This window comes from Symphalangus syndactylus, chromosome 9 (genome assembly GCF_028878055.3).
Source record: "Symphalangus syndactylus isolate Jambi chromosome 9, NHGRI_mSymSyn1-v2.1_pri, whole genome shotgun sequence".
Lineage (NCBI taxonomy): Eukaryota > Metazoa > Chordata > Mammalia > Primates > Hylobatidae > Symphalangus > Symphalangus syndactylus.
In genome coordinates, this window is record NC_072431.2 from 127,214,251 (window position 1) to 127,229,320 (window position 15,070).

The 15,070-nt window shown below is 34.6% G+C and overlaps 1 protein-coding gene across 2 annotated transcripts in view; it reads right to left on the reverse strand.

Moving 5' to 3' along the window:
• The window catches only part of TYRP1 (tyrosinase related protein 1), a 268,825-nt gene that overhangs the window by 193,812 nt on the left and 59,943 nt on the right, over positions 1-15,070 (reverse strand). The window contains exon 2 of one of the 2 annotated variants that reach the window (XM_063609865.1): positions 10,065-10,166. The exons of the other annotated variant lie outside the window; for it this stretch is intronic. The gene's annotated coding sequence lies outside the window, so the exon portion shown is untranslated. The remainder of the gene's footprint in view (positions 1-10,064; positions 10,167-15,070) is intronic. 2 annotated transcript variants of the gene reach the window in all.

A 15,070-nucleotide genomic window follows, 5' to 3' on the forward strand; every position in this document is an offset into this window, starting at 1 on the left:
TTAAAAGGCAAGAATCCTAGCTGATTTCTCAAATAACTAATGCCTATTCCAGATTAAGGGTGTGGTGAAAGGATATTGTTCTAGTTGTCTGCTGAGCCCCACCGATTTCAATGATGGAATAGTTTCTTCTTTCCTTAAATAATGTTGAAATCCTTGTGTCTTAAAAAAAGTAACATTTAAAAAAATGCGAACCTGAAAATGTGGGGAAAGGAAGAGGTAGGAAGTAAAGAAATAGAAAGTAAAATTAAGTGGCCAGACATAAAGGAGATGTGAGTACCTGTAACTATGATGAATTAAGTGCATGTTGGAGGAAATTTAACTGAGATATATTATTGAGTAGCTTCTGCACAGATTATCTGAAGAATGATGCTGTTGAGGTCTGTGTATCAGAGAAGAAAAGAGTACAGACTCTGAAGCCAGATTGCCAGACTGTAGGTCCCTGCTCCATCATGTATTAACTGTTCAATTCATTTCTCAGTCTCCTCAGCTGCAAAATGGGATACTATTAGTCTTGGACTCACAGGGCTTTTGTGAGAACAGATGGCCTGATACATGTAAAGTGGGTAGAAGAGTGCCAGGCATAAGATAAACACTATTTTGGCTATTACTGCAGGAGGTTTGGTGGAAGTCTTGGGTTGGTGTCTGTTATTGTGAATGGGCCATCTCTCTTCTGGTATATTTCCCTACTGTATTGGTCAGGGCTTTCTCTGATACTCACTGAAATGTGTATGCTGGCTTAGGTCATAATTCTTAGAGACATGATATAAGGTATAAGTTGAAAGAAGGAAAACCAATTTGTCTCTGAGACCTGCTTCTATTGTTGTCTAATTTAAATATGAAGAAATAGTTTAGAGTCTTTGAATAATCTGCTTCTATTGTTATAAACTGAGATTCATTCTATGTTTATTTCTTTGTACTGACTCAGTTTTGAGAGAATTTTTAAAAATTGATGCATAATAGATGTACATATTTTGGGGTATGTGATATATTGACACATTCATATAACATATAATGATAAAATTAGGGTAATTAAAATATTGGTCACCATAAAATTTATCTTTTTTTTTAGACTGGGAATATTCAAATTATTCTCTTCTGGCCTTTTTTCCAAAGATACAAGAGGTTGTTATTTACTATATTGAACACTAGGTCTTATTTCTTTTATCTAAGTGTATTTTTGTACCCAGTAATTCTTTCATTGCTCCTTTCTACACTTCCTGGCCTCTGGTAACAACAAATCTATTCTCTATCTTCATAAAATCCACTTTTTCAAGCTTCTACATATGAGTGAGAATGTGCAATATTTGTCTTTCCGTGCCTGGCTCATTTCACTTAGCATAATCACCTCCTATTCCATCCACGTTGATGCAAATTACAGGATTTCATTTACAGCTTTACAGTATTCTATTGTATATCACATGTTTCTATAGCTTTACAATATTTTATTGTGTATGTATACCACATATTTAATCTAATCATCTATTGATGGGCACTTATGTTGATTCCAAGTTTCAGCTATTGTGACTAGGGCTGCAGTAAATGTGGAAGTACAAATATGAGAGGGGTTTGTTTTTATTTGATTTGTATCAAGGAGACCACATTGTAAAGCCTAGTTATCTTTGGATTCCTAATACTGCATTTTTTTTCCATGAACAATTTATTGGTAATTAAAAGCCTCAACAATCTTTTATTTTTCCCAAAATAAATTTTCACATTTTAGGAGAAAAGCTTATTTCAAATTGATAATCTATTGAGATAAATACTAGTTTATACTAATAAATGCATATGTAATATAGTATATATGTAATTTAAGACTTGTTAATTTGTGTTTGTTTTCAATCGTTTATTTCATTTTATTAATGAAATAAAAGTTTGAAAATATTTGAAGACAGTAAGTAGTGCTTTTTTACACTCATCTTACGATGTAACATATTCTTCTTTAAGAGAAGCAACAAAGATGTTTGTACTTTTGTAATCATATCTGGATATCTTGAGCTTTGAGTTATGGGACAATAATTCCTGCTCCATGTATCTATTTGCATTCTGCCTGAAGCTTTCCTCTTAACAATGCGTAAAATATTTGGCCCATAACTTATATTTTGCTGAGTGTTATTGCTTTGTTTCTCAATATTGTTGGATCTGCCCCTCATCAAAAGAAACATTATAGACTCCACAGAAACTTTCTCCTCTGATAGTATTTCTCTTTGAATCTGCGCTGGTATGTTTAAATATTGTCCACAAGAAAATTTAGATAGTGCAGACAATGAAAGAAATAATAGCTTTAGCAAGCAGAGTATTTTGTTACTAAGTTACCTTCTTCTTTCTTAGAACAGGCAGTGCTAGCAGCAGATAATGAGGAGTGAATTTAGTGAAAAAGGGGAGATAAAAGTAGCCATTCTAATCAAATTCTGTCGTAATTTCTCAGGTGTCTGGAATTTATGACACACCATTCAGCAAATCTCCAATGATACATTTCTGTAACTGGAGGTATAAATCCATTGGCAGTTTCATTAATCAGACAAAGAGCTGTGCAGTTATTGAAATAACTCCTCAAATAATTGCCAACTTGCCATGCAGTGACATCACTCCTAACAGAAGAGCTTCAAGAATTGATGATATGGCCTTGGTAAATTAGCATTTCTGGCATTGAAAAATCGCTGTTGGGTATACCATCGTTCTGAGGAAGAAATTCCTAGAACTGTTCATTCTCATAAGCAAGATTTAAAAGTGATGGTGATCAATACCTTGCCTGTTTTACATGTGAGCAAAAGTGTGCAGGCATTGCACCCAGTCTTCTTTCCACTATGGTTCCTGTTTTAACTACCAAGATATTCTTAAAAATTAAAATACCATCAATTTAATTCCTTTAATATTTGTTCAGTGTCTTTTAGAGCATGTGAATTTAAGGCTGCTGAGAGTTGGGGGAACTATGTCAAATAGGTAAGACATGACATCTTCTCCCAAGTAGTTCATATCCTACTTTTTGGGAACCACATGGTACAATGGAGTAAAGAGGATTACAGAGATTTGTTACAAGTTCTAGCAGAGAACAGAGGAAGGAGAAAGCAAGCCTGAGGATGATCATGGTAGAGGGTCAGAAAAGTCTTCCCAAAGAAGTGGACCCTTACATTAAATCTTAAAACGCAGATGAGGTGGAGTTCAAAAGATGGGTAAGAAATATTAGGTAGTAAGGTAGTAAGAAGATTGAAATGAAGGGTAAAACATATGTATTTTACCTCAACTTTTCTAATAACCTGAATAAACTCACTTTACCTTGTTGAAACTCAGTTTTGAAATAAGAATATTTTTCTATTTTATGGTGAATTCACTGATTATAATAAAATAGCTGATATATAAAAGCCTTGTGTGGAAGGAAAAGCTGAAAGAAAAAAGTATATTTGTAATGAATTATGTCGATAATTATATATAATGGAAAATTACAAAGACAGAATTTTTTTTTTTTTTTTTTTTTTTTTTTTTTTTTTTTTTTTTTTTTTTTTTTTGAGACAGAGTCTCGCTCTGTCGCCCGGGCTGGAGTGCAGTGGCGCAATCTCGGCTCACTGCAAGCTCCGCCTCCCGGGTTCACGCCATCCTCCTGCCTCAGCCTCCGAGTAGCTGGGACTACAGGCGCCCGCCACCGCGCCCGGCTAATTTTTTGTATTTTTTTAGTAGAGACGGGGTTTCACCGTGGTCTCGATCTCCTGACCTCGTGATCCGCCCGCCTCGGCCTCCCAAAGTGCTGGGATTACAAGCGTGAGCCACCGCGCCCGGCCCACAAAGACAGAATTTTGATGTCTTCTATTAATTAAATGTGACTGAGACACATGATTTCATTTTTTATCTGAAATGAAATACCTTTCTACCATTATTCATCTCACTATATTCCTTTTGACTATCTCACACCTATTCTCTTAGTTCATAATTTAGATTTGCAAAGGATCACAATGATAACCAATGAGCTAGAGATGTAATAGTAAAATAAAATGGGCAAAAGCCAAAATACTTTATAAAAATTAGCAACACTGTCATCTACTCTTTGCAATCCAACCCTTGGAAAGTAATCTATATTACTTTCTTAACACTTTGAGTCTAATGCTGGAAATAAAAAAAGAAAATCAGATTATACTGTTTCTCACTCTGGCATCAATTTGGTGATTCAAGATATTGTACATTTAGAATATATGTTAATATCTATGTGTATGTCCCCTTATATAAATAAATTAATGTAGTATTTTGATTATCTGTTAAGTCTGATGTTTTTTATAAAATATCTAGAAAGTTTATATCTGTTTTTACATATGCAAAATTGTGAAGCATCAATTAGGTATATGACTACTTCTCCAATATCAGTTTCCCTTTAGGGCATAGCTTGTTAGTATAAGCTGAGTGTATTAGTCTGTTCTTGCTTGTTATAAAGAAATACCTGAGACTGGGTAATTTATAAAGAAAAGAGGTTCAGTTTCTGCAGGCTGTGCAGAAGGCATAGAGGCTTCTTCTTCTGGGGAGGCCTCAGAAAACTCACAATCATGGCAGAAGGCAAAAGGGAAGCAGCACTTCACTTAGCTGGAGAAGGAAGGAGAGAGAGAGGACGAAGGAGCAACAAACTTTAAAAAATTTTTTTTTCTTTTCTTTTTCTTTTTTTATTATAGTTTAAGTTTTGGGATACATGTGCAGAGCGCGCAGGTTTGTTACATAGGTATACACGTACCGTGGTGGTTTGCTGCACCCATCAACCCCTCACCTACATTACGTATTTCTCCTCATGCTATCCCTCCCCTAGCCCCCCACCCCCTAACAGCCCCCAGTGTCTGATGTTACCCTCCCTGTGTCTATGTGTTCTCATTGTTCAGCTCCCACTTATGAGTGAGAACATGCGGTGTTTGCTTTTCTGCTCCTGTGTTAGTTTGCTGAGAATGATGGCTTCCAGCTTCATCTATGTCCCTGCAAAGGACATGAACTCATCCTTTTTACGGCTGCATAGTATTCCATAGTGTTATATGTGCCACATTTTCTTTATCCAGTCTAGCACTTATGGGCATTTAGGTTGGTTCCAAGTCTTTGCTTTTGTGAACAGTGCTACAATAAACATATGTGTGCATGTGTCTTTATAGTAGAATAATTTATAATACTTTGAGTATATACCCAGTAATGGGATTGCTGGGTCAAATGCTTTTTCTGGTTCCAGATCTTTGAGGAACCACCACACTGTCTTCTACAATGCTTAAACTAACTTACACTCCCACCAACAGTATAAAAGTATATTTCTCCACATCCTCTCAAGCATCCGTTGTTTCCTGACTTTTTAATGATCGCCATTCTAACTGGTGTGAGATGGTATCTCATTGTGGTTTTGATTTGCATTTCTCTAATGACCAGTGATGATGAGCTTTTTTTCATGTATTTGTTGACCTCATAAATGTCTTCTTTTGAGAAGTGTCTGTTCATATCCTTCTCCCACTTTTTGATAGGGTTGTTTGTTTTTCTTGTAAATTTGCTTATTTTCTTTGTAGATTCTGGATATTAGACCTTTGTCAGATGGATAGATTGCAAAAATTTTCTCTCATTCTGTAGGTTGCCTGTTCACTCTGATGACAGTTTATTTTGCTGTGCAGAAGCTCTTTAGTTTAATTTGTCAATTTTGGCTTTTGTTGCCATTGCTTTTGATGTTTTAGTCATGAAGTCTTTGCCCATGCCTATGTTTTGAATGCTATTGCCTAGGTTTTCTTGTAGGGTTTTTATGATTTTAGGTCTTATGTTTAAGTCTTGAATCCATCTTGAGTTAATTTTCATATAAGGTGTAAGGAAGGTGTCCAGTTTCAGTTTTCTGCATATGGCCTAGCCAGTTTTCCGAACACCATTTATTAAATAGGGAATCATTTCCCCATTGCTTGTTTTTGTCAGGTCTGTCAAAGATCAGATGGTTGTAGATGTGTGACGTTATTTCTGAGACCTCTGTTCTGTTCCATTGGTCTATATATCTGTTTTGGTACCAGTACCGCACCATGCTGTTTTGGTAACTGTAGCCTTGTAGTTTGAAGTCAGGTAGTGTGATGCCTCCAGCTTTGGTTTTTTTTGCTTAGGATTGTCTTGGCTATACAGGCTCTTTTTTGGTTCCATATGAAATTTAAAGTAGTTTTTTCTAATTCTGTGAAGAAAGTCAATGGTAGCGTGATGGGGATAGCATTGAATCTATAAATTACTTTGGGCAGTATGGCCATTTTCACAATATTGATTCTTCCTATCCATGAGCATGGAATGTTTTTCCATTTATTTGTGTCCTCTCTTATTTCTTTGAGCAGTGGTTTGTAGTTCTCCTCAAAGACGTCCTTCACATCCCTCGTAAGTTGTATTACTAGGTATTTTATTCTTTTTGTAGCAATTGTGAGCGGGAGTTCACCCATGATTTGGCTCTCTGTTTGTCTATTATTGGCATATAGCAATGCCTGTGATTTTTGCACATTGATTTTGTACCCTGAGACTTTGCTGAAGTTGCTTATCAGCTTAAGGAGATTTTGGGCTGAGATGATGGGGTTTTCTAAATATACAATTTTGTCCACTGCAAACAGATAATTTTGACTTCCTCTCTTCTTATTTGAATACCCTTTATTTCTTTCTCTTGCCTGATTGCCCTGGCCAGAACTTCCAATACTATGTTGAATAGGAGTGGTGAGAGAGGGCATCCTTGTCTTGTGCCGGTTTTCAAAGGAAATGCTTCCAGCTCTTTCCCATTCAGTATGTTATTGGCTGTGGGTTTGTCATAAATAGCTCTTATTATTTTGAGATACGTTCCATTACTACCTAGTTTATTGAGAGTTTTTAGCATAAAGCTGTGTCAAATTTTATCAAAGGCTTTTTCTGCATCTATTGAGATAATCATGTGGTTTTTGTCATTGGTTCTGTTTATGTGATGGATTACATTTATTGATTTGCATATGTTGAACCAACCTTGCATCCCAGGGATGAAGCTGACTTGATAGTGGTGGATAAGTTTTTGATGTGCTGCTGGACTCGGTTTGCCAGTATTTTATTGAGGATTTTTTGCATCGATGTTCATCAGGGATATTGTCCTGAAATTTTATTTTTTTTGTTGTGTCGTTGCCAGGTATTGGTATCAGGATGATACTGGCCTCATAAAATGAGTTAGGGAGGAGTCCCTCTTTTTCTGTAGTTTGGAATAGTTTCAGAAGGAATTGTAACAGCTCCTCTTTGTACCTCTGGTAGAATTTGACTGTGAATCCATCTGGTCTGGGGCTTTTTTGGGTTGTTAGGCTATTAATTACTGCCTCAATTTCAGAACTTGTTAGGGATTTGATTTCTCCCTGATTTAGTCTTGGGAGGGTGTATGTGTCCAGGAATTTATTCATGTCTTCTAGATTTTGTAGTTTATTTGCATAGAGGTGTTTATAGTATTCTCTGTTGGTAGTTTTATTCCTTTGGGATTGGTGGTGGTATCCCCTTTACCATTTTTTATTGTGTCTATTTGATTCTTCTCTCTTTTCTTCTTCATTAGTCTAGCTAGCGGTTTATCTAGTTTGTTAATCTTTTCAAAACACCAGCTCTGGATTCATAGAGCTTTTGAAAGGTTTTTCATATCTCTATCTCGTTCAGTTCTGCTCTGATCTTAGTTATTTCTTGACTTCTGCTAGCTTTTGCTCTTGCTTCTCTAGTTCTTTTATTTGTGATGTTAGGGTGTCTATTTTAGATCTTTCTTACTTTCTCTTGTGGGCATTTAGTGCTATAAATTTCCCTCTAAACACTGCTTTAGCTGTGTCCCAGAGATTCTGGCACGTTGTGTCTTTGTTCTCTTTGGTTTTCAAGAACATCTTTATTTCTGCCTCAATTTCGTTATTTACCCAGTAGTCATTCAGAAGCAGGTTGTTCAGTCTCCATGTAGTTGTGCAGTTTTGTGTGAGTTTCTTAATCCTGAGCTCTAATTTGATTTCACTGTGATATAAGAGACTGTTTGTTATGATTTCCATTCTTTTGCATTTACTAAGGAGTGTTTTATTTCCAATTATGTGGTCAATTTTAGAATAAGTGTGACGTGATGCCACACATTTTTAAGAAACCAGACCTCGTGAGAACTCTATCATGAAAACAGCACCAGAGGAATGGTGCTAAACCATTTATGAAGGATCCACTCCCATGATACAATCACCTCCCACCAGGGCCCACCTCCAGCATTAGGGATTACAATTGACATGAGATTTTGTTGGGAACACAGATCCAAACCATATCACTGAGGCAGTAGACATTTATATAAAAATTAAGAATGTAACAGCTGAATACTTGGAAATGAGAGGCTAGACCAAAATATAGTGAAATATTGTAATAGAATATATCTTTTCCAAAAATCTACTCAAATGTTTAGTGTTGACATAAACTTATTAGTGAGCTAAGTTGGACTATTAACAGTACTTCAATAATTTTACATTTATTTTAATAATTAATTAATATTTTTTACTAAAATGTTTGAGTATCTGGGCAATGTGTGTTTACCTCAGAATTATATTTAGTGAGTAGAGCTGTATCTGACATATTGTAGTTGGTTAAATATATTACTATATTAATTTGGAAATTATGTTAAAATTGTAACAAATATGAGTAGCTTCCCAATTCAATCAGATTATTCTGTTGAGTGGAAAAATATTTCTTCCTTCACTTATTTCTATTGTGCACACTTAAAAACTTGAAATATTTATTTTGCTAAATATCTTGAAAACAGCACCAGAGGAATGGTGCTAAACCATTTATGAAGGATCCACTCCCATGATACAATCACCTCTATATTTGAAATATGTATTTTTTTTTACATTAACTGATCCAGCTTTGTGATATATTTTAAGTAACAAAGCATTGCTGAGTTTAATTTTTTTTCTCTAAAAGTATTTAGACACATGCAATCTTTCCCTGCTCCACAGAATGGACAAAATGTGAGGAAAATGCATTGTAAGACTATGGTCAAGAAATATATCTATGTTGAAACCCAATCCGCTATGGAAATCTAAAAATTGGGCCATCTACCACGTATTTTAAGCAGATCCTAGGACAATATAAGATGCTTATTTTTTTTCTCCAGGAAAATAGGCCTTTTATCACTTAGAATGAAGAATCCATCATTTTGCCTATTCTCTGCCTGGAATGGAATCACATGACCTGTTAACAAATTAATATGCATTTTTATTTTCTTTCTTGAAAAGTTGATCGAAAGAATATGTAGAAGAACCTAATTACAATATTTGGGAATAAGAAAAGCCTGCTGTGGATAGTGTTGAGCTCACTTTAGTTTGTGTATTAGCTCAGCAATCATATCATACCAAATATTTTATCTCTATTTGTTTAGGTAAACACAGCCAAAAAAATGCACGCAATCTTTCTTGTGAAGACTGCCCCAGGCAGCTCTCTGTTGCTCCATCCTTTTCCCCCAAGGAGGCTCCTCTCCTGTAAAGTTTGTCCTTCAACTTGGGGCTTTAGAAACATAAAACCTTCTACAAAACTGTATTTTGGATCACTTCACTGATTAATCAAGCATAGCTTACCTCAAGGACTGTATCTGGATATGATTATAAACATGTGATTCTTTCTAAACCAACAGTAATCTTCTTTAGGATAACATGATTATGAACAAGTCATTTTTAATAGCCCATGGCATAAAACATGATGTTAAATTTGACATAGTTTGGATTTGTGGGTGACTAAAATGAAAATATAATTTTTTTGATGTTTTAAGTTGACATCATGTACATTCCCATTAAACATAGTATGACTTGCTTCAGCACCAAAAGTACATATTTCATTATAAAAAACAAGAGGGAAAAAGGATCTTTATATTTGGTGTCTTTTTTATGCCACTGAATGTGAAAACTAGAGGCATTCTTTTACTATGCTCTTATTTCACAGTGCTATCCCCCTTTGACTTGTGTGCAAAAAATAGCAGATGCTTAGGGTATTTGGAACACACCTGGTTTTCATGCAAAGAAAATGTGTAATTTGGACTATCAAGTAATTAATATCAAATTAATTCAAGACACATTCTGAAAAACATTACACGTGAAAATCCTTACTTTGTCCAGGAAATGCTGAAACAGGCATCTTTAACTTCAGCTTTTCCCCCATCCTCATTAGAAAATTCCACTCAAATACGAAGCACTTGTGATCAATTTATCCTGGGGATGAAAACACATATTACATTTGCTATTTTGTTTTTAAGAATTCATTTACTCATAAAATGCAGGTTTTGGGCCAGGCACAGTGGCTCATGCCTATAATCCCAGCACTTTGGGAGGCCGAGGAAGGCAGATGACATGAGGCCAGGAATTTGAGACCAGCCTGGACAATATGGTGAAAACCCATCTCTACTAAAAATACAAAAAATAGCTAGTTGTGGTGGTGCATGCCTGTAATCTCAGCTACTCGAGAGGCTGAGGCAAGAGAATCGCTTGAGCCAGGGAGGCAGAGGTTGCAGTGAGCTGAAATCGCACCACTGCACTCCAGCCTGGGCGACAGAGCAAGATTCTCTCTCTCTCAAAAAAGAAAAAAAAAAATGCAGGTTTTGTGAAGTATTATACTTTTTGCTGACATAGTGCTTTCCATAAGAAAACTACTCTCTTAGACAAAACCATAGAGATTTGAAGAAATGCCCATGTCAGATTATCTGCCTATGCTTGGAATATTAACAGCAGTCTCTTATGATACAAGTGAAAGGATTGATCTTGTGGTACACTTGGGTATTTAGAATCCCAAATCTTGAGGCAGTGTCTGGGTTTAAACTGGCTTTGGGGGCATGGGTGGGCAGGTTGTTTAATCAATTATGCTACTAAGTAATTTTGCTTTGCTTATGTCTGCAGACAAATGTCCTGTTTTTATAGATCAACAACATTTATCTTAAATGCTCTTCCACCCCAGGCTGCTTCTTTTCTATATAGGAAGACATAGAGATAGTCAAGATTTATTTTAAAGTATTTAAGGATGAGAAGATGTATAAATAAGAGCTTAGAAAAAAAATGTGTGTGTTTAAAAGCCAGCATTTAAAAACCTACTCGCAAATAAAATGGGAATAGAAACAGGTAAGTGAATTTTTAAGCTTATAAATAGGCATTGGAAGACGAACAGCCTATCTCAACTCCTACCAAAATGATGTAAGTTGCAGACGCTTAGTTACACCAAAAAACCCTATTTTTAGAATAATATTCTAAAAACATATAACAGGTCTTGGTGTTGGTCGCCCATCACATACACTCATCAATGAGTGTCTTTTGTAACCATTGAGACAATCAAAAAAAAATGTTTTCAATGTCTTTCATACTTGATTCTTTCAGATTTGTAATAAATCATTAGAAAGTCTGCATTAGAATCCACTTCAAAAACTAATGATTCTTCCCTTTTCACTTGAGCAGTGCATGATCCCTTCAACTAACCACAGTGTGAAGTAATCTGCTTGGCTGGCTCTCCATAGAGTGCCATAGTATATATAATATGTAGTATATATATTGCATCTATGTCTATAATTTTAATTCCAGTTACTTAGAATGCCTGCTGTGCTGCATAAAGAGAGTTACAACAAAGATTACATTTTTTTCAAATACAGCAAGAAGGTCCTTTGCACTTCTCCCTCTACAAAAAGTATAGTCTTCTATACTTTTTGTAATTACCGATATATTTTAACTTATTCCCAAAAACACCATCACTATGACCACCACCACTCCCACCACATACTGTTCCTTCATATCCTTCAATTTTGAACACTTAGTCAACACAGGAAAATAGTCTACTCTATTTCCATAGGAAGAAGTTTTATTTTAATATTTATTCCTGCACCCTGAAATTCAACTTCCCATGTCCTTAGACAGGTAAGTACCATGACCAATCTGGGCCCTGTCCCACAGATTCTGGGAGAAGACTGGTCCCTGTCCGTGCGGTAGGGTGAAGATGGGTCCTTAAAATCTAGGTAAGTCCCCATCCATAGAGACTATGACATTGCTGGTTCCTTTTGTAAATTTACTCTTTTAGATAAACACACCTTCAAAACCTACTTTCATTTACCTCAAACTATGCTAATTTCAAGCCTCCAAATTTTTTTCCCATAAAGATGAGAACAATAGACACTGGAAACTACTGGAGCTGGGGAGGGAGGGGGACAAGGGTTGAAAAACTACCTATTGGTAGTTTTTCTAGTAGTATACTATGTTCACTATCTGGGTGATGGGATCAATAGAAGCTGAAACCTCAGCATTATGCAATATATCCATGTAACAATCCTGCACATGTACCCCAGGACCTAAAATAAAAGTTAAAGTGGAAAAAATACTTTTCTAATACTAAGTCTTTGGATTTGTCCGTTGAGAAAATTAGACTGTTAGTTTTTTGAGCAGCACTTTGAGAATCCTGTCCCAATGAATACATCACCAAAACCTCCAAATTGTAATGTTTAGAATCTCAGACAAAATAGTTTGGTATTGATTAAATGCCTTTTATAACTTCTAATCTTTCCTTGTATAAACTGCAGCAATAAATCAGTTGAAATCCCTACAACATTAAATAACAAATAGATGAAATGTTCAAAAATGGTTTTGGTTAATGTAAGAACAAAAACAAAAATTTCTGAGCATTTGGCAATACATCATTGATAATCATTGGAGTCTCTTGTCACATTTGAGATTATGTGCACAGCTATTTTTATCTTCTCATAATTTTTGTCTTTAAGTTTCAACAACATACTTCTATTTGTAATCCCATTTCAAGGGGAACGTCAGTGATAATAGTTGAACACTTCAAACACCTAAGTACTTTCTTGTTTTTATTAAACAATGTCAAAAAATAGTTTAAACTTTACAAAATGGAATTATTTGTGTTCATCATTTTTATTGTCCTTATTTTTCTTTTACTTAAAACTGTTAATGTATGTGTATGTGTGTATACACACACATACATACGTATGTATTCTGTGTGTATATATATACATGTATTCTGTGTGTGTATATATACATATATGTACATATATACACACAAAAAAATGTACAGTGAAACAAATCAGATGCCTATTTACCCAGCAGGCAGAATTTATTAATTGTATCATTTTATGATATTTACATCAGACCTCTTTTAAGAAATAAAGTATTGAGTGTAACCCCTGTATTCAATTCCTGGCTTTCTTAGGAGCAATTATTATCCAGAAGAATATCCCCTCAACACCCCCCACCCCACATAAACATACATACATGCATATATGTAACCAGAGAACATTTAGAAAATACTTTATAACATATAAAATATCAAAAATACTACACATTATTGTTTTGTGGATTTCCAAAATGCACATAAATTAGTTATATTGTTTATGTCACGTTGCCACTTGCTTTGCCCCCTTAATGTTATAATTTCAACATTTATATGTTATATGTAGATATAATTAATTTATTTTAAAAGCTAATAGTTCATTGTATATTACCATCTGTGCAGTGACAGGACTCATGACCCCAGAGCCTCAGGTTGCCTAACAAACAGATAAGTGGAAAAATATGAAACCTAAACTCTTGTTTCCATTGAACCTCAGATCCTCCACATCTCAAGTGCTGGTGGCACTTTTCTAAATATCAGACACCCAGCCTTAGACTTCTTGGGCTAAAGCACCATAATTTTTATTCACCAGCAATCCTTATCTCCACTCAGTGGTGCTTTAAGCTGAATCCTGTGCCAAGCACAGTGCTTGTTTCTTCTAATTGTAGCTTTTCTCACCTTCCTCCTTCTCCTCTGCTTTATTTAATATGAAGCTTTGTTGCTAAATGCATTAAGTTATGTGTTAGGCATTATCCAGCTGAATTGGCTTTGTCACTCTGACATATACTTATTAACATAATAATGTCCTTTGACATAAAAAGTATACTTTACCTGATAGTGATATTGCTGCACTAGCACTCTTTGATTAGATCATGCTTGTAGGTGTGTTTCATCTATTTTCTTTCAACCATTTGCTGTCCTTATACTCTAGAGGCATCTTTTAAAGATGTGTATCTCTGGATTCTTGTATTATTATGCAGTTGGAGAATCTTTTTTGCATTTACTTAGTCTTCTATACTTTTTGTAATTACCGATATATTTTAACTTATTTCTAATATATTTTCCACTTCAATATTTTTTTCTTTGATACTTTATTCTCCATTCCTACTTCTCCTGGATTGATCAAGGCTTGTTTATCTTATTTTGTTACCTTTATTGGTTTAGTTGTAATTCTGTTTTGTTAACGGGATTAAATTATTTAACGTACACTTAGATTCAAATGCCTAAAGGTTACTATTTATATCTCATGGATTTTACATGATAGCAACACCCAGATTTTCAAAATGCTTTACTATGGCTTTAAAATTTTAAGTCAACAATGACATTATTTCCTCAATTTAAAGTTATTTTTCCATTTAATTCTGTCAGTTATTGCTGAGAAGCAGTGTGATGCATTTAATATGTCTGTTCTCTCATTTTACTTTTGATTTATCTTTGAATCTGGTGCTCTGCAGTTTGTCTATCATGTGCATAGTTGTTAATTTATTTTCATTTATCCTGCTTGAGAATCAATCTGATTTTTTGTGTGATATTAAAATATTTTTGTGCATTGTACTAAAAAAATCCGTGACTAGTTTGTCTTTAAATATTTTCTTTTCCTCATTCTCTCCTTTGTTACTCTTCACATATATGCAGCATTGTATCTTTTCCAGATTTTTAAAAACTATCAACTTTTTAAATCTCTAAATTGGATTCTGAGTCATTTTTCTAGATCAGTCTTCTAGTTCATCAATTATGTCTTCACAAGATCTGATCTGTGGTATAAGAATTTCTCTTTTTGAATTCTGAGGATTACACATGATTGTATTAGTTATATTTTTTAAAGTGCTTCACTTTCATTGTATAAATTATTTTTATTTCTTTCACCATAGGAAGTAGTAACTAAACCATTGTTTCTTTCAAATTTCTATCTTTTAAAATGCTCTTGATTTTTCTGCATAGTATTTATGATTATTTTAAATAATATTTTTAAATGTAAAATTAGATGAATTTTAACAAATGTATACAGTCCTGT